Genomic DNA, 24,479 nt, shown 5'->3' on the forward strand with positions numbered 1-24,479 from the left:
TGGTAACTGTTCTGTGATTTATGTTTATGTTTAATTACTATATCAGTTATTTTGGTATTTGGTTTATGCATTCCGGTATTGAGTTTATGTGTTCCGATAATAAGGATTTGAATGCTTAAAATTCTATAATTTGATGACAACTGATTCACCCCCCTCTCAGTTATTCTTTGGTTATCTAAGCTGTCTAACAATTAGTATTAGAGCCTAGTCCTCTCTACAGAAGCTTAACCACTTGAGGAAGATCCTATGGCATCTAGCAGTTGAAGTTCATCAAATACATCTGCAGCTGTTTTCTAGAGAGAAATTCCTAGGATTGATGGAACAAATTACAGGGTATGGAAGATTTAGATGGAGACTCATTTGAGATGTCTTGGAAAGGAAATTTGGGAGATCACTGAGAAAGGTGTAACATATTTTAATCTGGCATCTGGTAATCCTCCTCCGACAGTCCTAGATAAGGAACTTGAGAATGATTGTAGAGCTAGAGAAGCCCTTTTGTGTGCACTTTCTGATCAACAAATAATAGGACTAACTGACAAATCAACTACAAAGGCTATATGGGAAAAATTGGAAACTCTGAATGAAGGTGACCCTACTATTAAAATTGCTAAACTTGATAGTTATCGGGTGAGGTATGAGAACCTAAAGATGGAAGAAGATGAAAGGATTACTGCTTTTATGGAGAGAGCTAATGAGATTGTTATGAGAATTGAATGTTGTGGTGGATCTCTGAGCGAAGATGAAATAGTTTCTAAAGTACTAAGAGCTTTACCACTGACTTATAAGATGAAGGCTACGTCAATTAATGAATTGAGAACTATGAAAAACGCCTTTGTTAATAGGGATACCTTGGTTGGGAAATTATCTTCTTTTGAACTTGAGGAATTCAGACCTTTTGGAGCTGTTAAATCCGAACTTGCTTTTCATGCATCTACATCATCTACCAGCAAGAGTGATTGGAAAGATTTAAATGCAGAGGAAATAGAGGATATGAAGAAAGAAGATGAAGAGTTTGAGCAACTTGAAGCCTTATTTTCTAGAAGAGTACCTAAAGGACCAACATGAAGTAAGTATGAATGAAAATCACCTTTTAAATGCTTTGCATGTAATAAGATAGGTCATTTTGCATCTAGATGTCCTCAAAGGAATTTAAGATTTGAAGAAAGAGCTAGAAGACCTTTTAGGCCTAACCATGATTATTAGAAGAAGCATAAGTATAGGAGGAACAAAGACAAATCATGTTACTATGCGGATGAGGAAGGTGTGACTACTTCTGATGATGAACCAACACAAGATTCAGCTAGTGGATCCAGCAATGGAAAAGAATGGGTATTTTTGGCTATTAAGGAAGATGATTCAGTACCTGAAGAGAAGGCCCTTTCTGCTAAAATTGAAGATAAGGATGAATGGGTAATTAATAGTGGACGTTCACATCATATGACTAGATATAAAAGGAAGTTCTTATCTTTGCAAGAATTTGATGGTGGTCTGGTTAGATTTGGAGATAACAAAGCATGCATGATCAGGGGAAGAGGAACAATATCATTGGATGGTAAGCACAACACTGATAATGTTTATTATGTTGAAGGTTTAAGGCATAATCTTTTGAGTGTAGGACAATTGGTGGATAAGGGATTTTAGTTATAGTTCAAGGATGGAAAATGCAAGATTATCAACAGATCTAGATTAGAGATTACAACCGGTACATAGACTAAAGGTAATATCTTTCATTTGAAATTTGGTGAGAAGACATGTTTGATTGCACAAATTGATGAGAGTTGGCTATGACATAAGAGGTTGTGTCATGTGAATTCTGATTGCATTGTGAAGATCAGTTCTACTAAGGTAGCTAGAGATAAACCTAAGATTGTAAATCCCTATAATCCGGTATGTAAGGAATGTCAAATGGGAAAGCAAGTCAGAACTTCTTTTAAGAGTATACAAGACAAATCTAATGATGTTATTGATCTTATTCATACTGATTTGTGTGGTCCTGCTAGAATCAAAAGTTTTCAGGGTGATAGATATTTCATGTTAATCATTGAAACCTATTCAAGAATGACGTGGGTTACTTTTCTAAGGGAAAAGTCTGAAGCATTTAAAAAGTTTAAAATATTTAAAGCCAAAGTTGAGACAGAGATAGGATTGAAGGCTAAATGCTTAAGGTCAGATCAGGGTGGAGAATTCATATTCATTGAATTTAACAGCTATTGTGAGAAGAATGGGATAAGGAGATAGTTGTCTGCACCCCAGATACCTCAGCAGAATGGAGTTGTGGAAAGGAAGAACAAAACTATCTTGGATGCAACTAGAATTATGATGATGGAAGCTAATTTGCCTCATGTCTACTGGAGAGAAGTTGTAAGCACAACAATATACACATTTAATAGAGTTCATATCAAAGGAGATACCGGTAAGACACCTTATGAGTTATGGTTTGGTCATACACCAATAGTTAAGTATTTCAGAATCTTTGGTAGTAAATCCTATATCAAAAGAGATGATTCCATTGAAAAGTTTGATCCTAGATGTGATGAAGGAATATTTATTGGTTATTCTAATGAAAGCAAAGCATATAGATGTTATTACAAAAGATTGCAGAGAATTATGGAGAGCACAAATGTCAAGGTGGATCAACAGAACGTAAGTCAAATAAGAACTTATGAGAAGGAATCGACAGTGGAAATGATCATAACTGAACTGGTAGGACCTACACCGGAACAAAATGTTGAACCAGTTACTTCGGCAGTATCGGAAAATTCAACAATAACTGAAGATCAAGACAGAGGACTAGAAAATCAGAAGAATCCTAGGTATGTAAGGTTGAATCATTCAGAAGATTAGACCATTGGAGACAAAAAAAAATGACTGATGACAAGAAGAAGCTTGGCAGTTGATGAGGTATGTTTAATTTCTCAAGTTGAATCGGCACCAATAATTGAAACTTGTAAAGATGAATGTTGGATGAAAGATATGAAAGAATAATTAGATCAGATAGAAAATAATAACAAATGGACTTTAGTTCCCTGACCTAAAAATAAGAATGTTATTGGAACTAAATGGGTTTTTAGGAATAAATTGAATGAACATGGACATGTTGTGAGGAATAAAACTAGATTGGTTTGTAAAGGATATTCTCAGAAGGAAGGAATTGATTATGATGAAACCTTCGTACCGGTAGCTAGGATTGAATCTGTGAGCTTATTTCTTGCTTATGCTACCCATAAGTAGTACAAGGTTTATCAGATGGATGTTAAGTGTGCATTTCTAAATGAAGATCTTGAAGAGGAAGTTCATATTGAGCAACCTGATGGATTTTCACTTTCAGATGACAAAAAAATGGTTTGTAGGTTAAAGAAAGCTTTATATGGATTGAAACAAGCCCCTAGAGCTTGGCATGCAACATTGGATAAATATCTTTTAAAGCTTGATTTCACTAAAGGTAATGTTGACAATAATTTATATTACAAGATTACTGATGATGACATATTGATTATTTAAGTCTTTTTTGATGATGTCATTTTTGAAGGTGAAGATAAGTTGTATATGGAATTCTCTAACAATATGAAGAGTGAATTTGAGATGTCTATGATTGGGGAGATGCAATTTTTCTTAGGTTTGTAGATTACTTAGACTGATAAAGGTATTTTCAGCTGTCAAACTAAGTATGCTAGAGAGCTATTGAAGAAATTTGGGTTGGAAAATTCTAAACCTATTGGTACTCCAATGGTTACAAGTGACAAATTGAGAAAGAATGATGCATCTGCACTGGTAAATCCTACAAGGTACAGGTCTATGGTTGGAGGTTTGTTATATTTGACTCAGACTAGACCGGATATAATAAATGTGGTTTGCATTGTATCAATATATCAGAGTGATCCTAGAGAAAATTATGAGAGTGTGGTGAAAAGGATTTTCAGGTATCTGCAAGGAACAACCAAATATGGTTTGTGGTATCCTAAAATGATGACTTTACATTATGTGCATAGATAGATGTAGATTGGGCTAGAGATGTTGATGAATGAAAGAGCACATTCGGTTGAGCTTTCTTTCTTGGAAAGAAACTTGTTTCATGGATCCGCAAGAAATAGTCATGTACCTCTTTATCTACTGCTGAAGCTGAGTATGTTGCTAGTGCTACTAACTGTACACAAGTTCTATGGATGAAGCAAATGTTGAACGATATAAAGGTGGATTGTAATGAACCGGTAGTTATTCACTGTGATAACTCTGCTGCTATTGATATATCAAAGAATCTAGTATTTAATTCTAAAACAAAGCACATATCTATCAAGTATAACTTTTTGAAGTAGAAGGTGGAAGCAAATGAAGTTAGACTAGTTTATGTGAACATTAAAGAGTAGATTACAAATATCTTCACTAAACCTTTGCCTAAAGAATCATTTGAGTACTTCAGAGATAGATTGGGGGTTTCTGCCCCTCCGGGAGAGACCCGAGTGATGCTGATTGGCATCAGTCTGGTATGCATTATCAAAGATATTACTCATTCTAGATTGATGTGATGGTGCTACTACTCAGGGGGAGTAGTTAGCTGTAAGAATTAGAGGATTTATGATTTTTCTTTGATATTTATGTTAGATTTCTAGCATTGATGTCAAAGGGGGAGAGTTATTTTGGTGAAAAACATAAGGGAGATATTATTCATTAGGGGAGTTTGGTTTAGAGCTTCATTGCAATATCATTTTGTGGGAGATTATTGGCTGTCTTCTATAGGGGGAGACTTGTTTGGCATTTCTTGGCACTTGGATGTTTTTCACATCTAGTGTTTCCATCAATGCCAAAGGGGGAGATTGTTGGCAATTTGGAGGAATTGATTATGTGTTGCATTGATGTTTTTTCATTGATGGCAACATCGACTATTTTGGTTGTTTACCGGTTTTTGGTTGGTTCCGGTAGAGTGGTTGGATTATGATATTGATCTGGTATGCTCCGATATGATTTGGTTTATGGAATTGATTTGGATCTGTCATTCATGCTATTAAGATGTGTATCACAATCAGTTGGTTTGGGACTTGATGACTCATGAGCTATCATTTGTTCTAGTAAGCCTTTTGGTCACCGGTAAGGGTTTTACCGACAGAGCTTTGTTGAAGATCTTTTGATGCACATGATAAGTGGTGTTGGTGTAGCTTCTAGATGGCTTTTAGGATGTTGTTGGTTATCTTGTTCATGTTCCTATTGATCGGTGGTGTTGGATTTGGTTTATGGCGACCTATTTTGGGTCCAGTATTATCTAGGTTATGGACCAATTTATGTAACGTGTTGGAGGATGTTCCCGATGTGTTACCAATAGGATTAATGATTGGTTTACATTGTTTTTGGCCTAAGGTGACTTGGTTGATAATTGGATTGTGGGTTTATGTTATGAATTTATTGTATTATCTTTTTAGTGGCCGACCTAATTGTTGAGGTCCCGGGTTGGTATAAATATGATGTAAGATCTCTTTGTAGATCATGGGAATGGTAATGAGAAAATGGGCATATAGGATTATTTGTGTGCGAATAATGTTGTAATCATATGCAAAAGGTTTGGTCGATCATAGGTGATTGAATTGGGTTTGTGTAAGAGGTTTAAGACCTCTGGTATTGAGCTTAACCGAAACTGTACTAAGGCATAGGGGATGCTATCTTTGTAGTTCAATCTTCTTTCTGGATTGTAGTTTTGATTTATTTTGTAGTTAGTGAGGCTCCTTTTGTGATGAGCAATGTGCTCTAGGCTGTTGGGCTTCCTACAGGTACAAGCCCCTCATATTGTAATCACATACTTACTGCAGAAGTATTATTTGACTGTGGGTAGGCTTCCCACCGTGGTTTTTCCCTTTACTGAGTTTTCCATGTACAAATCTTGGTGTCATGTTCTGTGATTTATGTTTATGTTTAAATGCTATATCAGTTATTTTGATATTTGGTTTATGCATTCCGGTATTGAGTTTATGTGTTTTGGTAAATAGGATTTGAATGCTTAGAGTTCTATAATCCGATGACAATTGATTCACCCCCCCTACTCTTAGTTGTCCTCTGGTTATCTGAGATGTCTAACAAACATAAGTTGTAATTTTGAAAATGAATTGAGAGGGATACCTTATAGAGGGATTTCAAAATTAAAATCACCATTAATCCAACTTAGAATTGATATATTTTTTTCATGGAGTGGAATTTGAATTAGAAAGGACCACCAAATTATCCTCCCAAAATTTGGGAAAAAACGTACGGGACTGTGGTAGTGGTCACCATGGGCCTATCAACTTTTTTTTGAATTTCTAGGGATGGGAGATAACGGGATTCTAATGTTGAATCCAACTCGATGGGTGAAACCAAGATGTGTAGATATGTGAAATATGCTTTGAGAATTCAAATTAGGGTAAGATTACGATTAAATAATAAAGGGCGCACTTAGAATTAAGGGCCTAAATAAGAGTGTGATCATGTAATAAAGTGGAATAAGAACCATAATATTAATTTAAATCAATAAAGGTCCTATAATGCATAGAGGAAAGGGAAAGACTAAAATATGTGCTAGGAGAGTGTGAAACTGGACACACTAATAAAGGTGTACAATTTATGTTGCTACATGTGGTAGGTGGGTGTGAGGTGATTCTCATCATCTAATTAGGAATATTTCAAATTTCTATTGTATTGGCATTAAGCCCTAAATACCACATTTCATTTCTCATGATGATTTTATAATATTAGTTTAATAACATATCTTGAAGGTATAATGGATGATGTTGTCCATCTAAAATTTTCATGTGCATCTGATTACACATATCCTTTCATACTAATTACAATTCAAATTTATCCTCACTTAGAGCATTTGTATTAATTAAGCAAGCTAATGACATTTTGGAAAATAAATTTAACACTTGGAACTTAAATACATTTGAAAAGAGCTTTAACTCCTGCAAGGAAAATAATAAAGAATGCAAGTAGAAAATGCTACTTCACACAAACATTACACGATCTAATAAATGTGCCCAGAGCCTAGGGTCATTTGAAGTTTGATATTTACATAATGGATTAGGATTGGTCAGGAGTGCATGAAAAATTTCATGGCTAAAGTGGTTTAGTTCTTTGTTGAAAGGATAGAGATTGATTAGTTTGTTTGGTAGAGATTTGTAATATTAAAAGCCATGGATATTATCAATGTGGTCTATGTTGGGTAATGGAAGGTCATGATTGTGAATCTTCATGGAGTTGGTTATGGTTTGGTAAGTTAGATCTCTTGTTTGATAATATGTGCATATCCTATTGTTTGGTGTTTTTTTTTATTTACCTTGTAGTCATGTGTAGTGATAAGGTGTTCATGTTGGATGGGTAGTTTCATCCTAGTTACATATGGAAACACTAGCTATTTGGACTTTATATTTGCGTTCTTGTGTTGGGTGCATGATTTTAGCCCATGGTTACATGAAATCATTGGAAGATAAGACACTTATCTCTTTATGAGTTGTGGAGTGGATATATTTCATATGGTTTAAGCTCCTGGATAAATTTCCTTTCGCATTGGGTTGTAGTTTCTCTTGTTTTTCAGCCATTCGGTTTTCTAGATCTGTACTTATTTTCTTGTTCAGATGGCATGATTAATGTGCATTTATGGATGTTTAAGTAGATTTTAGATTTATAAAGATGATTTTATAGGTCTTACATGTTAACTAAAATTTATGGTATGTAGATCTGTGGTAAGATTGGATTCAAGGTGTTCTGGATGAAGAGAATTATAGGTTTGCATGGTTGCTTAGAAGGTTGTTATTTATCTATAGTTACTCCAATATGGGTTTATTTAGAAAATAAAATCTAGCATGATTCTAGTGTTTGAGTCTTGGAAATCAACATGTTATGTCTAATTATCTCTGTTATGCATAATACTTGTGTGGAGTTGAATCTTTTATTTATTTGAGATTGGAGCACTGATTATGTATTTCTGCTTTGAGATGTTGCATATGTGTTGATCTTGTAAATTTTATGATGAGGATTCAATTTGTTAGGCCTTATTGTTAGTCACCATTATTACATTAGTATTTTGATTGTAATGAGAAAAAGATCTTTTGGGAATACCTAATATAGTTGTTCATTTGAATTTTAATAGTGGATTATCGTGCATGAGAAGACTTTACTAGAGTTCTGGTAATGATATTGTTCATGATGCCAAGTATAACTCAATATCACTTTCAGTAAGATCTTTATGTAGTTACATAATGTGTTCTATCTTCTTTATTTCAAGATTTTGGTTCTAAGCTATTATTGTTGAAATATGTAGTGAGCCATGGACAATATTTGATTAGAACATGGATGATCTTTTGCAATGGGTGTTGGTGTCATAAGGAGCTCTTCGATTTTTCCTTCAAAGTGCAATGAGAGTTTGATCTATTTGATTCTATTGACAAAGGATGTGCACTTGCATCTTCTTGTTTTGGAGATCATGATTTGACTTTTCCCTTTGGAAGCTCTTGGTTGAGTTCTTTGAACATGTTGAGAGGTCACAAAGTATTTATCATTTAGGATATGGTTATCATGATGCCTAGAGAGCTTAGTTACATGGTTTAGTGTGAGATTTGGTAGTGATAATTTTCTCTAGTTTCCATGAGCATCCATAAATAATTTTCTTGGAGCTTCATGATTTTGTAGGTTGCATTTGAAGTTAGCATGGTTTTATTAATGGATGCTCATGGAAACTAGAGAGACTTGGGTGAGGCTATAAGATTCATATTTTTGGGATCATATGTTGAGATGATTAATCTTTGATGAGGATTTCAGCAAAAGGATAGAGAAATAATACACTTGGTTATGGATGTGAATCCATTATAGGCCTAAAGAGAAGACTATCATTCATTATAAGTGTTGATCGGGAAAATTGGGTTAGTCAGTCTGAAAACCAAAACCAAAGCATGCAACTTATCTAATCTGTTCATAAACTATAATCACATGCAAAACCTTCCTAATCTTACCAATAGGACCATTGAAATGAAAACAAAAATAGAAATACAAGCCCTTTTGCTCTTCCTTTCATCTGTAATGATGATATATCGCTCTCACGTATGCCAGGTGCACAAAACAGATGAAAGAAAAGGAATGATGTTTGAGATTTACTAGGAATGCATGCTAAAAATGATTGCTAATTGCTAAATGCTTATGATTGATTCAACATAATAAAATTACTAAAACTAGATGAATCGAAAATGCGACAAAATGAAATTACTCAAAAAGTCCATTTCTAATTTATTTTGACACAATGAGACTGCATAAAAGTTAGATGAATTGATTGAAAGGGGAGTCCCAATTAAGAAAATCAGAGACACAAGAGATGGATAAGGTCCAAAAGATTTTTGATTGGGTGGACGAACCGAATTGAGTGCACGACAGAGCTACCATTTGAGGAAGGATGAAGGAGATGAGGAAAAAGAAGAGAAAAAAGAAAAAGTAGATTTTCCTAGGATGCATACTTCATTTTTGAAATTAAAATTGAAATATAATGAGATATTTCCAAAAAGAAGGATTTTTGAAAATCAAAGAGAAATCCCAAGATAATATTGACATTTTAAAAAATTAGGAGGATATTAGGCAATTAAATTTTTTAAAAAGAAGATATTATCCTCATATGAGAAGATAATTGGAAAATTAAATATATAAATATATTTATTTAATTTTGATGAAATTATTAGATAATTGAATAATTCAAATAAAATATTCAACTATAGGTTATTATAAATGAACCTTTAACTAAATAATTAAAATGATTTAATAAAGGGGATAAATCAAAATTATTTCAATAATTTAATATTATTTAATTAATATTAAAAAGGGAGGGTTTGGAAAGAATTGGAAAGGTTAGGATAGAAAATGGGAAGACTCAAGTGAAGATTAGAAAATTAGCTCAAAACGAGTAAAATCTAGTAACAACAAGTAAACCGGGTCATCAGATAGAGAATGGACAAATGTGACTCCACAAGGCTAAAATGGAACCTTAGAATAGGAATAGGGAAAAAAAGCCAAGGGGGCCAAAAATAGAAAGTGGGAAGCGTCAGGATCCTAAAGAAGGCAAAAAACCCCAAAATCCAGACAGGGGTTTAGGTAAAAAATTGACATCCTCAGAGTGAGGGGAACAATCACACACAAAGGGGGAAAATTTGAGGATAAAATGTAACCTCAAATTCAAAATGGGAAATATCACTATCAAATATACCGGCTGACTGTCATAACAGAATAACAATATAAAAACTCTGAAACTCTCAAAACCTTTTAACAAAAATATTCAAATACTTTACTAACAATAGTAAAAGCACATTTCAGATTACTGCCGGTCATCTTATCACATCTAAGTGGATTTAACAGTTAAGCAAATTAACCATAGAAACATAACCACAAAAACCATTCACCACTTGACACAATGATTTTGATGTGGAAACCCAAATGGGAAAAACCTTAGTGGGGATTAATTCCTACAAGTATTATGAACTCTTTTGAAGTTCACCCTATTAGGAGCCAAGCCTGTTAAAGCTTTACAAAAAATCTTGTTAGGGACCACCTGATTAAGGGATTGACTATAATACCCTATTAGAAGCAATACCCTGTTAGGAGTAACCTTGGTAGAGGATTTGAAATCCAAGCTAATGGATCACCAGGTTAGAGTATTTAGATAGCACTAGGCCTATTAGAGATTACCCGGTTAAGGGATTTGACTGTTGTATTTGTTAGAGAACAACAAGGGTTTGCTGATCTGGTGAATAACACTACTCTTATTGATTAGATCCTTTTCATGCTTCTATCTGCCTTCACACATATTGGAGATGCACCTTCTGTTTCGGCATCCAATCACACTTACACTTAACCAAAATTTCCCACTACAACAAAACAACTCATCGGCCTTATAAGCAAAACAATAGGTCAGTAACACATCACAAACCTAAGATCTCATAGAGATTACAAACAAAATGGTTCAAGTATGACCATTGGATTACATAGAAATCATTGCACATTATTTAAGAGAAACTTGACTGCTCCTTGATCACTGCTTCATTGATTCTTGTAACTCATCACACGGTTTCCACTTCATGCAATGTACTCGCTCATTCCCAAGATAAAACTATTATCTCTACATGCCAAAAACCATTTGAAACTCTTCACATACAACATGCATATGTGGCATAATCATTATTGTTCATCATTTGATCATAAACCAATACAACCAATTCACCAAGCTCCATCAGTTAGGGTTTAGCACATCAACAGGTAAGGTTATCGGTTGATCTCATTGCTTCTCAAGTAATACTAGTTTCCTTCAGTAGCTCACCTACCGGTTGGAAAACAACATCATAACAACATCATTACTGGTTATAATTGACATCAATGATAATATAATAGTTCATCAATGCAATCTTCATGCAAATGCCAACAATCTCCCCCTTTGGCATTGATGGTAATACAAGTATCAATACCCTTGATTGTAATGAGTGAGAGTAATGCACATACACAGGTATAGGAATCCTAATTTACATTTTACCATGTACTTTCCTTCAACTGAGTCTCCATGTCTTCAGCTGGTAACTGGCTATAGATCTTTTATCTATCAATCATACAATTATTCTTCTCCCCATAATCATATAGTTCTTCTCCCCCTTTGACAACAATGCCAAAGTGAAAGTAAAACATGCAGTGTCATACTTCATTGTTCTGCATCATCAATCTGCAACTTGATGCTCCTCTTGAGGAATAACTCCACTCTACACCAATCCTACTTCAAGATTCTTCAATTAGCTCTGGGACTGATGCATTGCACATCTGCTCAATTGACTTCATGTAGGGGAACAACCCTTAACTGACCTCTAAGATACTCAAATGTACTCTTAGGAAAAGGTTTAGTAAAGATATTTTCTAGCAGCTCCTTAGTAGATAAATGCTCCAATAACACATCTTTACTCTGCACTTTCTCTCTCAAGAAATGATATTTCAGCTCAATATGCTTGGTTTTAGCATGCAACACCAGGTTCTTTGAAATATTTATTACATTGATGTTGTTACATAAAATATTTACTGGTTCTATAATCTTCAGCTTGACTCCTTCCAAAATGTATTGTTGGCATTTTTGATGTTTATGTTGTGATTGTCATTGATGGACACACACATGCATTGAGATCTCCTTTATATGTATGAGTTAGAGCACAACCGGTATCTGTTCCAACTGGTATGTTGTATTATAGTCTTTAGACTATTGGTGTTTTGCAGAATGTGTTTCCTGGTCTGAAGCGACATGTTGACCCCAAGCGGTTCATGGATCCCAAGCGGTACGAGGGATTAAAGCAGCATAACACATTTTTACCAATCTTCATTTTTGTCAAACCGGCAACCGACATTTTATATGAACCAGTAATACTCTGTAATGAGTTACCAACCGACATTTTGTGATGAGTTACCATCCACCGATTGTTTGATGGTGCTGACACCTAAATGGTGCTTTTTGTGTCATGGTACCAAGTATGTCCAGGTTCATTGAACCTAGGAAATTGTTATGTAATCCTATTGGACCGACATGAAATCAGATTCCTTTATAAGGACATCATGTCTAGGGTTTTAGGTTGTTGATGTGGTTGTAGCAAAAGTTTATGTTGTTGCTAGGGTTTAAGGTGGTTGAGGAGTTGGAGAGAATATGAATGTGTAGAAGACTGAAGTAATGCTGGAGTGCATTAGGAACGAGCTATCAAGGATCTAACCGAGCAGTCTGTGCTACTAGCTAGATCAAACACTTGTTGATTACTCACATCTTTGACAAGTCTATAGCCCTTAACCAGGTAGGCCCAAAAGCCTTTTGTAAATCCTCTAACAAGGTGGTTCACATCTGTGGATCTAAAATCCTCTAGCAAGGCAGTCTTTAATCGGACTTATCACCTAACAGAGATTGAGATTCCTAACATGATCTATTTTGGTAAAGAACATTGTAAGACCTTAACCGGTCTGGTTCCTATTCTGCAGATAGTTACTTGTGAGTTCCATCTCACCATGGTTTTTCCCCATTTGGGTTTTCACGTCAAAATCTCTTGTGTTATGGTGTTTTTGCTTCTGTGGGTGAATGCATTATTAGCTATTTGGTTTGCATGTGTGTTAATCGGTTTGTCTGCTAAACTGTTATACCAATTTACTATTAGTCTTGCAAAGTGTTTAAGTGTAGAGATTTTTGGCATACTAATTCACCCCCCCCCCCCCCCCCCTTAGTATTCATCAATTGGTATCAGAGCCAACCTTTCTATAAGTTTAACCACTTGGAAAGAGATATGGGGGAATACTCTATAAGGGAACTTACACATCAGCTCACTCAGTCTGAGCAAGCCTATGATGATCTTATGGTCAAATATAAGGCATCTCAAGCAAAAAGGAGAGAACATGCTGAAAAGCTGATGGAGCTATCTAAAAATAGTTCTTCAGATGAAGCAGACATGGAAGCCCTAATTGTAGAAGTAAATAAGTTGAATGAATCAAACTCCAACCTGAGAAAGGAGTTGGAAGGACTGACTATCCAGATGTGTCAAGATCTTGAGAACCGGAGGAAAGCTGAAGATCTGGTGAAAGAAAGAGATCTTGAGAACTAGAGGAAAGCTGAAGATCTGGTGAAAGAAAGAGATCATGAGATCTCCAAGCTAAAACAAGAGATCAGTGCCCTAACTACTCAATTCCATGCAAGCAAAGTGGAAAAGGAAGACATGCAAGGAGAACTAAACATTGCCATCTCTGAGAATGAAAACCTATAAGAAACAAATGCTGCTATTTCCAAAAAACTCTCTGAGTCAAAGGAAATACTTGCTAAGCTCAACAAGAGTACTGTCAAGCTAGAGCAAAAGCTTGAATCTGCCAAACCGGTCAAGAATACCAATGGACTTGGTTATTCCGGTCATGAGGAAGGTGAGACCTCTGGTACAAATGCTGGAATGTCAAAGAAACAACCGAAATCAAAGGATAAAGGTAAGCAAAAGTTTAAACCTGTTTGCTTCAACTATCTTAAAGAAGGACATACTGCAAATGTGTGTAGAAGTAAGGCTTACAACAATTTTCCTTATTTTCTAAATGATAATCCTAGATCCTATAGATTCAATGGTAACTGTTATGCATGCAACAAGTATGGGCATAGAGCATCTGAATGTAGGTTAGTTATGAACAACATTGATAGATATCCTCAAAGGACCCAAGGAGCTAGTCCTGAACCTTTTGTGAACCAGAATCACAACCGGTTTAATACCTTCAATCATCAGCAAAGAAGCAGTGGCTATCAAGCGGCAACTAGATGGAGAGCAAATTGTATGGTCTGTCATGGTCATGGTCACACTGCTGCAACATGTAGAAGGAAGAATGGAAACATGAACAATGGACCTTGGAGAGCACCTAGATTGGTCTGCTATCACTGCAACAAACCGGGTCACATTGCCAGGTTCTCTAGATCAAGACAGAATATATCTGATGATATACCAGTCACTCCAGAAGGAAACATTGATGTTGATACTATTCAAGTGGACATGAACAAAACTTGGAAGAAGAAACCAGCGTTGTTACAAGAGGAACCAGTTTCTGCACCTAGTGTGGAAATCACGGAACCGACAAACTAAGCTTCAGAAAAGCTTAGGGGGAGCAAACGGTGAAATGTTTCAAACTCCCGGTTTACACCGGTAAAAGACCTTAATCAATATGTGATACCTGTCATTTGGTAGAAGATTAGAAATGGTAAAAAAGGCAAATTAGGGTTTACGCCCTAATGGAGGAGCATTAATGACGGTAGGTGAGGAATATACTTGAAAGCATTTTTCAAATCATTTCTCACTATTAGTTTTTGAGCGAAGAAAAGTTTTTCAAAGAGCAGAGCGACGAAAAGGCGATTTAAGCTGAGATTTTGAGAAATTGAGAAACCGCGAAGGAGATTCAAATCCAAATTGCAAACGGTCAAGTGGAGAACACAAAGCAGTGATTCAGCAACCGACGGAGTGTGAAGTGAAGGAGAATCTGCAAGCCCTAAATTCACATGTTTTAAAAGGGATTTCTCGAGTTCTTAAAATTTCTATCATGGCTTCCACATCTCATACCAGTTCTAGTGCATCTATCGAGTCTGCAAGTTTTATTCAACGAAAGTCTAAGTATAATGCCCTATCACAAGTTCCGACTGGTGTAATAGTAGAAGAGGGAATTTTTGACTACATAGATTGCAAGATTGAAGACCCAGGGTCTCTAACTATCCACTCCCAGTTAGGTTTATTTTATGGAAAGGATAAGAAGGTCAAACCGGAGTATAATATTTTGGAGAAGAAGAAGCTCCACAATGTTGTTTACTTCCTGGAGGATTTCACAAAGGATCATATAAGGATCATTCTGAGTAGATTCCATGGTGACAAGATGTACTTAGAGAGAACACATGATATCATGCCATAGGCAATTCATGTAGTCACCGGTTTCTACAACACAGGAGAAGTGCCAGCCCTAAGGACGGTAAGCAAAACTGAAATGTCCAAGCTCACTGGTTCAGTGAGTGACTCACGAGGCATGGCAGCCAATTCTATCAAGGATGATTTGGTTAAGTATGCCTACATGGTGATAGGCTATCGAACATTCTCTGCCAGCAGAATTAACTCTGTATCTACTGCAGCGGTAAATGCCGCTTACCGAATGATAAAGGAGGATGCATCATTTGACCTGTGCACTGGTATGCAGAGACAACTCCTATTGAATTTGAAGTCGATCAAATAGGACAATGCACTAAGATTCAAGTTTGGACAACTACTGGTTGGGTTATTCTTCTATTTCCAAGGCTACTTTCCAGGAGTAGGAGATGTCCAGTGGTCTGCTGACCAACCGGTGACCAAGAAAATCAAGGAAAGCATTCAAGCAATTGGAATCGGTTACCTTGATGTTTTGAACAAGTATTTTGATGAGTTCAGACAGAAAATGAGCCAAAGAATGAGGATATCGGGTGACATCATCAAGAAATATGAAGACGATATCTATTTCACCATCCAGGTGGATAAATGCATAATGGAGGCCGTTGAGCCCAGACAGGAAGAAGTGGAGCCAATGGGCTATGAGGTGATGTACGATATGCTAGAAGGGTATGCCTCTACCCTTATTACCTCACCTCTTGACCCTAAGGAAAAGAGGACTGAAACCTATCTAGAAAGGGTTACATCGGTTGAGGAACCCTCTGCAAAAAATGAAAAGAACCTGTAGTAAAGAAGGCAAAGGCAATGCCTGTAGCATCAACATCGGTTACTACTGCAACTCCAAAAGTGACCAAGCGGTCACTAGCCAAGAAGAAACCAGAAGCAGCACCGACTAAAGTCTTCGAGAGGAAAAGGAAGACAAAAAGAAATACACTGGACTTAGAGGAAACTATGTCTAAGGAGTAGCCCAAGAAGGCAAGACAGACAAGAAAGAAGACAAAGAATGAACCAGCATCATCTGCACTGGTAAATATTGATATCTCCTCCTATAAACCTTTGACACATTGTCAAAGAACAATAAAGAATATTAGGAGAAAATCGCTACATGATTTAATTGAGTATTTTGATGACTTAAATGATGATGAAAAGGAAGCGGTTGAAAAGGAAATAATTTAGTATTTATGTGTTAATGACCGGTCACCTTCAAAAATTAGATCTGAAACACCAGATTCTTTGTATAAGTCCTTAGACAATAAATGGTGCATTTCCATAGAGCAGGAACATGAAATGAGAGAAAAAGTTTTTGCTGAACATTTTCCTGATGTATCAAATTCAGAACTGTTCGATGTCATGAACAAATACAAAGGTCTTTTCTTCATGAGAAGAAGAAGACTCCTGTTACTGAAAGGGAAGGGTAAGGAAGTGCTCAAGGATACTCACACTTGTGCTCTAGAAGCTCTGAAGATGCATCGAGTGGCTGAAGCCAATTGGCAAGCTGAGAAAGAACCAGTTATAACAAAACCAGATGAAGCATTTGATGATGAAGGAAACCCGGTTGATGAACCGGTTGACACTATTGATGTCGATGCCCTGGATGTAGAAGATGTTACTCAGTAAACACCATCTGAGGAAAAAGAGATGGATAACTTCAAGGACAGGAGCAATAGGCTGAACAGGTTGATAAGCAAGCTGAGGACAGACAGGAAGTGGCAAATGAACAGGTCGAGCAGAGGAAAAAGGATGAAGAAGAGAAGAAGAAAAAAGATGAAGAAGAGAAGAAGAAAAAGGATGAAGAAGAGGCAAGAAGTGATGAATGAACAGGTCGAGCAGAGGAAAAAGGATGAAGAAGAGAAGAAGAAAAATGATGAAGAAGAGAAGAAGAAAAAGGATGAAGAAGAGAAGAAGAAAAAGAATGAAGAAGAGAAGAAGAAAAAGGATGAAGAAGAGAAGAAGAAGAATAAAGATGAAGAGGAGAAGAAGAAGAAAGATGAAGAGGAGAAGAAGAAGGATGAAGAAGAGAAAATGAAGCAAGAAGATGAAAAGAAAAAGAAAGAAGAGGAAGACAGGGAAGAGGAGAAGAGGAAGGAAGCAGAGAAGAAGAAGAAGGAAGAGGAAGAAAAAGAAGAGAAGAGGAGAGAAGCAGAGAAAAGGAAGAAGGAAGAGGAGGACAAAGAAGAGGAGAAAAGGAAAGAAGCAGAGAAGAAAAAAGAAGAGGAGGATAAGGAAGTGGAGAAGAGGATAGAAGCGAAGAAGAAGAAAGAAGAAGAGGATAAGGTAGGAGAAGCAGAAAAGAGCACCCAGATGGAGACTCCGAAGGCAATCGGGAGTCAAGCCAAACCAATTGATCTCACCAGTCCTATTGATCTCCAGTCTACAAGTGAAACGGAGCTAATTCAGAGCATCAAGGTTGCTTAAGAGCGCCTTGAAATTATTCGAAGGAAGAAGGAGTAGGATGTAATTCAAGCGGCTATGGACACTCTTACCGGTTTGATACACGGTACAAATCTTCCCAACATTGATTCATCACTAGCTAAACTTAAGCTCCTATGCATAGTAGTGGATGATCAGGTGCAGAGCCTAGAAGAGGCAGCAGAGGCAAATGTCAAGGAGCATCAAAAAGCTCTTAATATAGCTTTGGTGAAGAAGTTGAATGAGCTCCGGTCTTAACTGAAGAAAGAACAAAAGGATATAAGGGACACTCTAGATGAGGGGAATTTGCTACTCAGCAAGATCTGCCAACCCCATCTGTTCTATGATGATGTGCTAGCTCATAAGCAAAAGCTTTAAACAGATTTGCAGTCCTACATGAGCACATTCAAGCCACCTTATGATTCCCTTACAACTTATGGGCAAACCATTCACCGGTTTCACATCCAGTCAGCAAAAATGGAGCAAGAGATCAGCACCTGATCTAGAGATTTGTAGGAGCTACAACTAGTTCTACTCCCAAGATTGCAAATTATTTAGAAGTGCTATTTGAACCTAGATGCCTTAATAGTTATAGAGGAGATGAGCACAATTGATGCCATGGAAGAACAGGTCTCCCAGATGCAGACAGAGAAAGAAGTAGCCACCTCCCTACTTGAGTCCTGGTCTTTGTCGATGAAACAATTCTTGCAAGACTTTAAATCTGTTTTTGACAAGTATTATTCCTTATTGTCATAAACTTTTATTATTTTAATATCAAATGAAAATAGGGTTGTTCAGCTGTACTTTATCATTGTTGGCAAAGGGGGAGAAGAATTCTATTTGGGAGAAGTATCTGGTAATCAAAATTTTGATATATGCTCTGAATATCTCAATGTTTATGCTCTATATGCAAAAGTGTTATACATTGTATTGTTAAAGGGATAATGCATATGCTTAGGGGGAGCAATTTTGCTAATGGCATGACTTTGTTGTAAAACACTTAGATGTCAAAATTTTATTTTCCTAAGTGTTGCCATCAATGCCAAAGGGGGAGATTGTTGGCATTTTTGATGTTTATGTTGTGATTGTCATTGATGGACACACACTTGAATTGAGATCTCCTTTATATGTATGAGTTAGAGCACAACCGGTATCTGTTCCAACCAGTATATTGTATTATAGTCTTTAGACTATTGGTGTTTTGTAGAATGTGTTTCCCGGTCTGAAGCGACATGTTGACCCCAAGCGGTTCGTGGATCCCAAGCAGTACGAGGGATTAAAGCGGCATAACACATTTTTACCAGTCTTCATTTTTGTCAAACCGACATTTTATATGAACCAGTAATACTCTTTGATGAGTTACCAATCGGGATTTTGTGATGAGTTACCATCCACTGATTGTTTGACGGTGCCAACACCTAAATAGTGCTTTTTGTGTCGTGGTACGAAGTATGTCCAGGTTCATTGAACCTAGGAAATTGTTATGTAATTCTATTGGACCAACATGAAATCAGATTCCTTTATAAGGACATCATGTCTAGGGTTTTAGGTTGTTGATGTGGTTGTAGCAAAAGTTTATGTTGTTTCTAGGGTTTAAGGTGGTTGAGGAGTTGGAGAGAATATGAATGTGTAGAAGATTGAAGTAATGCTGGAGTGCATTAGGAATGAGCTATCAAGGATCTAACCGAGTAGTCTGTGCTACTAGCTAGATCAAACACTTATTGATTACTCACATCTTTGACAAGTCTATAGCCCTTAACCGGGTAGGCCCAAAAGCCTTTTGTAAATCCTCTAACAAGGTGGTTCACATCTGTGGATCTAAAATCCTCTAGCAAGGTAGTCTTTAATCAAACTTATCTCCTAACAGAGATTGAGATTCCTAACAGGATCTATTCTGGTAAAGAACATTGTAAGACCTTAACCGGTTTGACCTTAACCGGTCTGGTTCCTATTCTGCAGATAGTTACTTGTGAGTTCCATCTCATCGTGGTTTTTTCCCATTTGGGTTTCCACGTCAAAATCTCTTGTGTTATGTTGTTTTTGCTTCTATGGGTGAATGCATTATTAGATATTTGATTTGCATGTGTGTTAACCGGTTTGTCTGCTAAACTATTATACCGGTTTACTATTAGTCTTAAAAAGTGTTTAAGTGCAGAGATTTTTGGCATACTAATTCACCCCCCCTCTTAGTATTCATCATGTATTTCATCCAGATTGCCTGGGTACAATTCATATATGCTGCAACATATTTAGCTTCAGCAATGGACTGTGATATACAAGTCTTCCTCCAAGAAAGAATGCACCATCGGTTGTGCTCTTCCTATCATCAACATTACCTGTGCAGTCTGCATCTGTATAAACCTTCAAATCAAAGTTACCTACATATGGATAGCATAATACATAGTCAATAGTACCTTTCAAATATCTGAATATCCTTTTAGTTTCTATCAAGTGTGTCTCCTTTGGATTCTTTTGAAATCTAGCAACTAAACAACCTGCATGAGCAATATCTGGTCTGCTGTGAACACAATAATGTAGTTTCCCTATCATTGATTTGTACTACTTTTCATCAATAGATGTGACATCATCCTCCTTAGAAAGTTTACAACCTATAACCATTGGTGTCCCAACTGGTTTACAATCACTCATTCCAAATGTCTTCAGTACCTCTTTCACATACTTAGACTGTGTGATAAAAATACCACTCTTCATCTGTTGAATTGTCAAACCTATGAAGAATTTTATCTCTCCTACTAGAGACATTTCAAATTCACTTTTCATCTCATTTGAAAAGTAATCACTCATGTCATCATTGCCTCCGAATATGATATCATCTACATACACTTCACTAACCAGTATCTTATCTCCTTCAGATTCGAGATATATATTGATGTCTTTAGTGGTTCTCTAAAAACCTATCTTCATCAGGTGTGAATGTAGTCTTTCATACCATGCTCTTGGTGCTTGCTTCAAACCATATAGTGCCTTGTGCAGTTTACACACCATATCCTTTGCATTAGTTAAAGCATAACCATCTGGCTGCTCAATGTATACTTCTTCTTCCAGCATTCTATTTAGAAATGTTTACTTCACATCCATCTGATATACTTTGAATCCCTTATATGTTGCAAATGCAAGTAGAGTCCTAACACCTTCCAATCTAGCAACTGGTGCAAATGTCTTGCCATAGTCTTCTCCATCTTCCTGTGCATAACCTTTGCATACCAATCTTGCTTTGTTTCTAACTACTACTCCATCTTCGTTCAGTTTAATCCTGAAAACCCATTTAGTGCCTATCACATTTTTATTCACCGGTCTAGGTACTAGGGTCCATGTATTGTTTTTCTCAATCTGGTCAAGCTCTTCTTCCATAGCTTTAATCCAGTGATCATCTCCAAATGCTTCCTTAGCAGTTCTAGGCTCAATAGTGGAGATCATGCAAGAGTTCTTTCTAATTCTTCTTCTGGTTAGTACTCCAACATCTTTATGTCCAATAATCTGGTCAAGATTATGATTGAGTCTCACATACCTTAGAATAACATGATCATTATCTTCAGGTTCTTCTTCCTCACTATCATCTTCTTCTTCTGCAGATTCTACCTGGTCTGATTAAACTAGTACTAAATCATTCACTTCACCAACTTCTGGTTCCAAAATTAGAATGTAAGGTTCATCTTCCTTTTTCTTCTCACTTGTTTCTCCTGAAACTTTAGGATACTCATCTACTCAGACATCAACACTCTTAATGATTCTCTTTGTCTGGTTGTTGTAACATTTGTAAGCCTTACTCTTGGTGGAGTAACTAAGAAATGTGACTTCATCACTTTTAGCCTCAAACATACTAACATAGTCACCTCTCTTGATAAAACATTTACTGCCAAAAATCTTAAAATAACTGACATTAAGTGATCTACCATACCAGTATTCATAAGGAGTTTTATCCTTACCTCTCTTTACTAATATCCAATTCATAGTGTAGACAACTATGCTGACAGCTTCTCTCTAGAAAGTTTTTTCTACACCTCCTTGTATTAGCATAATTCTAGCAGATTCAACAACTAACCGATTGTTCCTCTTTACAATACCATTCTGGTGTGGTGTCCTCGGTATAGAAAGCTACCTCTTAATTCCATTGTCTTCACAATATCTAGTGAATTCCTTTGAAGTAAATTCACCACCTTGATCAGTCCTTAGACACTTTATCTTCTTACCACTTTCCTTTTCAGCTAAGGCCCCAAATGCCTTGAACTTACTAAAGGCTTCTATTTTGTCCTTCAAGAATGTGACCCACATCATTCTTGAGAAATCATCAGTGAAGATCATAAAATATCTATCACCTTGAATAATTTTACTCCTTATTGGTCCACAAAGATCTGTATGAACCAAATCTAACAAATGTTCTGCTAAGAAAGATTTGCTCTTAAAAGTTGAGGATGTCATCTTTCCTAACTGACATTCCTTGCACTGAGCATTCACCGGTTTGTCCAACTGAGGCAAACTTCTTACCGACCTGGACTTACTGACTTTGACAATGTTATCAAAATTTATATGACAAAATCTCCAATGCCAAAGCCAACTATCATATACTTTAGAAATTAAATTGTTGTTGACTTTAGTATTTAGGTGAAATAGGTTACCTTTTGTTTGCTTGCCAGTTGCAATTAGTTCACCTTTTCTCCCATAGATTTTTCACATTTCGTTCTTAAATTCTAATGGATAACCTCTGTCATTGAGTTGAGCTACACTCAAAAGATTGTGCTTTAATCCTTGAACCTAGTAGACATCATCTATAGTGCTCTTTCCATTAAGAGAAATGGTTCCCTTTCCTTTTACCATGCAGGGTGAGTCATTTCCAAATCTCACAAATCCTCCATCAAATTCCTTCTAAGTAAGAAATTTACTCCGGTCATCGATCATGTGGTGTGAACAACCACTATCTATGATCCAATCATGAGAACTATCTATGCGAGAAACTAATGCCTTCTGATCAGATGTCTCCTCTTTAATGGAAACAAAGACAATGTCTTTAGTAGCATCTCCCTCAGATTTCTCATCAGTGATACCACCATCAACTGCAATGAGACAATCTCTTTTGCCTTTTCCTTTGTACTTCTTGTACTTCTCATGCTTATGCTCATTGTCACCATTAGGATAGTTAGCTGCAATGTGTCCAAACTTGTTAAATGTAAAACACTTCAAAGGTAATTTACCTCTGTAATTACCGGTACCTCTAGGTAAGCGCTTGGCTAACAATGCTTCAAGCTCAATCAGACTATCTTCATCATCAACTTCTCTGTTGGATCTAGACTCATAACTGTGACTAACATCTCTTCTTTTCCTCATACATGGATTAGAAATTGAAGCTCTAAATATAGATTTGGATTTCTGAGCACTACCATCATAGCCATTTAATTCAAATGCAGTAAGTTTACCAATGATGGAGTCAAGAGTTACCTTAGTTTTATCAATAGACTTTAGCTCCTAAATGGCTGCAACTTGGATAGCGTAGACCGGTAGAAGGGTTCTCGACACCTTACTAACCACTATGGCATCCTGTAGTTTACCACCAACACTCTTGATCTCACCAACTATCTCCTTGTTCCTCTGACCATACTGTTGAATATTCTCTCCTTCAGCCATCCACATGTCATCAAATTTACCTCTCAGACTCTCTTCTTTGGCAATCTTCACATGCTCATCATTGCTATAGATTTCTTCAAGTTTCTTCCACACATCATAAGCAGTCTCTAGACCATGGACATCAACATATTCTGAATCAGACAAAGAACTAATAATGGCCTCCAATTCTTGATTATTTTCTTGTTGCTCTTTCTTTTGATCATCATACATAGTCCCACTAGGTGCAATATATTAACTAACAACATGTTTTGAATATTGAATTCCTAGAATTTATAATATAGCTTTTCATCCTATCACTCCATATTATGTAGTTTTCCCAATTAAACTTTAGACCTTCTTTCTTCATCATGTTCTTCAAGATCTTTACCACAAGCTGTTAGGCTTAGATAATAGAGGACCCAAAAAGCTTTGATACCAATTGATGTTATAATGAATCAATAAGATCCAGACAACTACTAAGAGGGGGGGGGGTGAATTAGTAGATGGAAAACTAACTAAACTTTCACCAAACTCAATAACAATCTCACAAGTCAATCTCAGAACTAACTAGTTCAAACATTGAAATACAAATTGCAATATCACTGTCAAATATACCAGTTGACTGCCATAACATAATAATAGTATAACAGCTCTGAAACTCTAATTTTTTTTTAACAAAAATATTCAAATACTTTACTAACAATAGTAAAAGCACATTTCAGATTACTACTGGTCATCTTATCACATCTAAGTGGATTTAGCAGCTAAGCAATTTAACCATAGCAAACATAACCACAAAAACCATTCACCACTTGACACAATGATTTTGACGTGGAAACGCAAATGGGAAAAACCACGGTGGGGATGAATATCCACAAGTATTATGAACTCTTTTGAAGTTCGCCCTATTAGGAGCCAATCCTGTTAAAGCTTTACAAAAAGTCCTGTTAGGAACATATCCTGTTAGGGACCACTTGGTTAAGGGATTGACTATAATGCCCTATTAGAAGCAATACCCTATTAGGA

This window comes from Cryptomeria japonica, chromosome 7 (assembly GCF_030272615.1).
Source record: "Cryptomeria japonica chromosome 7, Sugi_1.0, whole genome shotgun sequence".
Taxonomy (NCBI): Eukaryota; Viridiplantae; Streptophyta; class Pinopsida; order Cupressales; family Cupressaceae; genus Cryptomeria; species Cryptomeria japonica.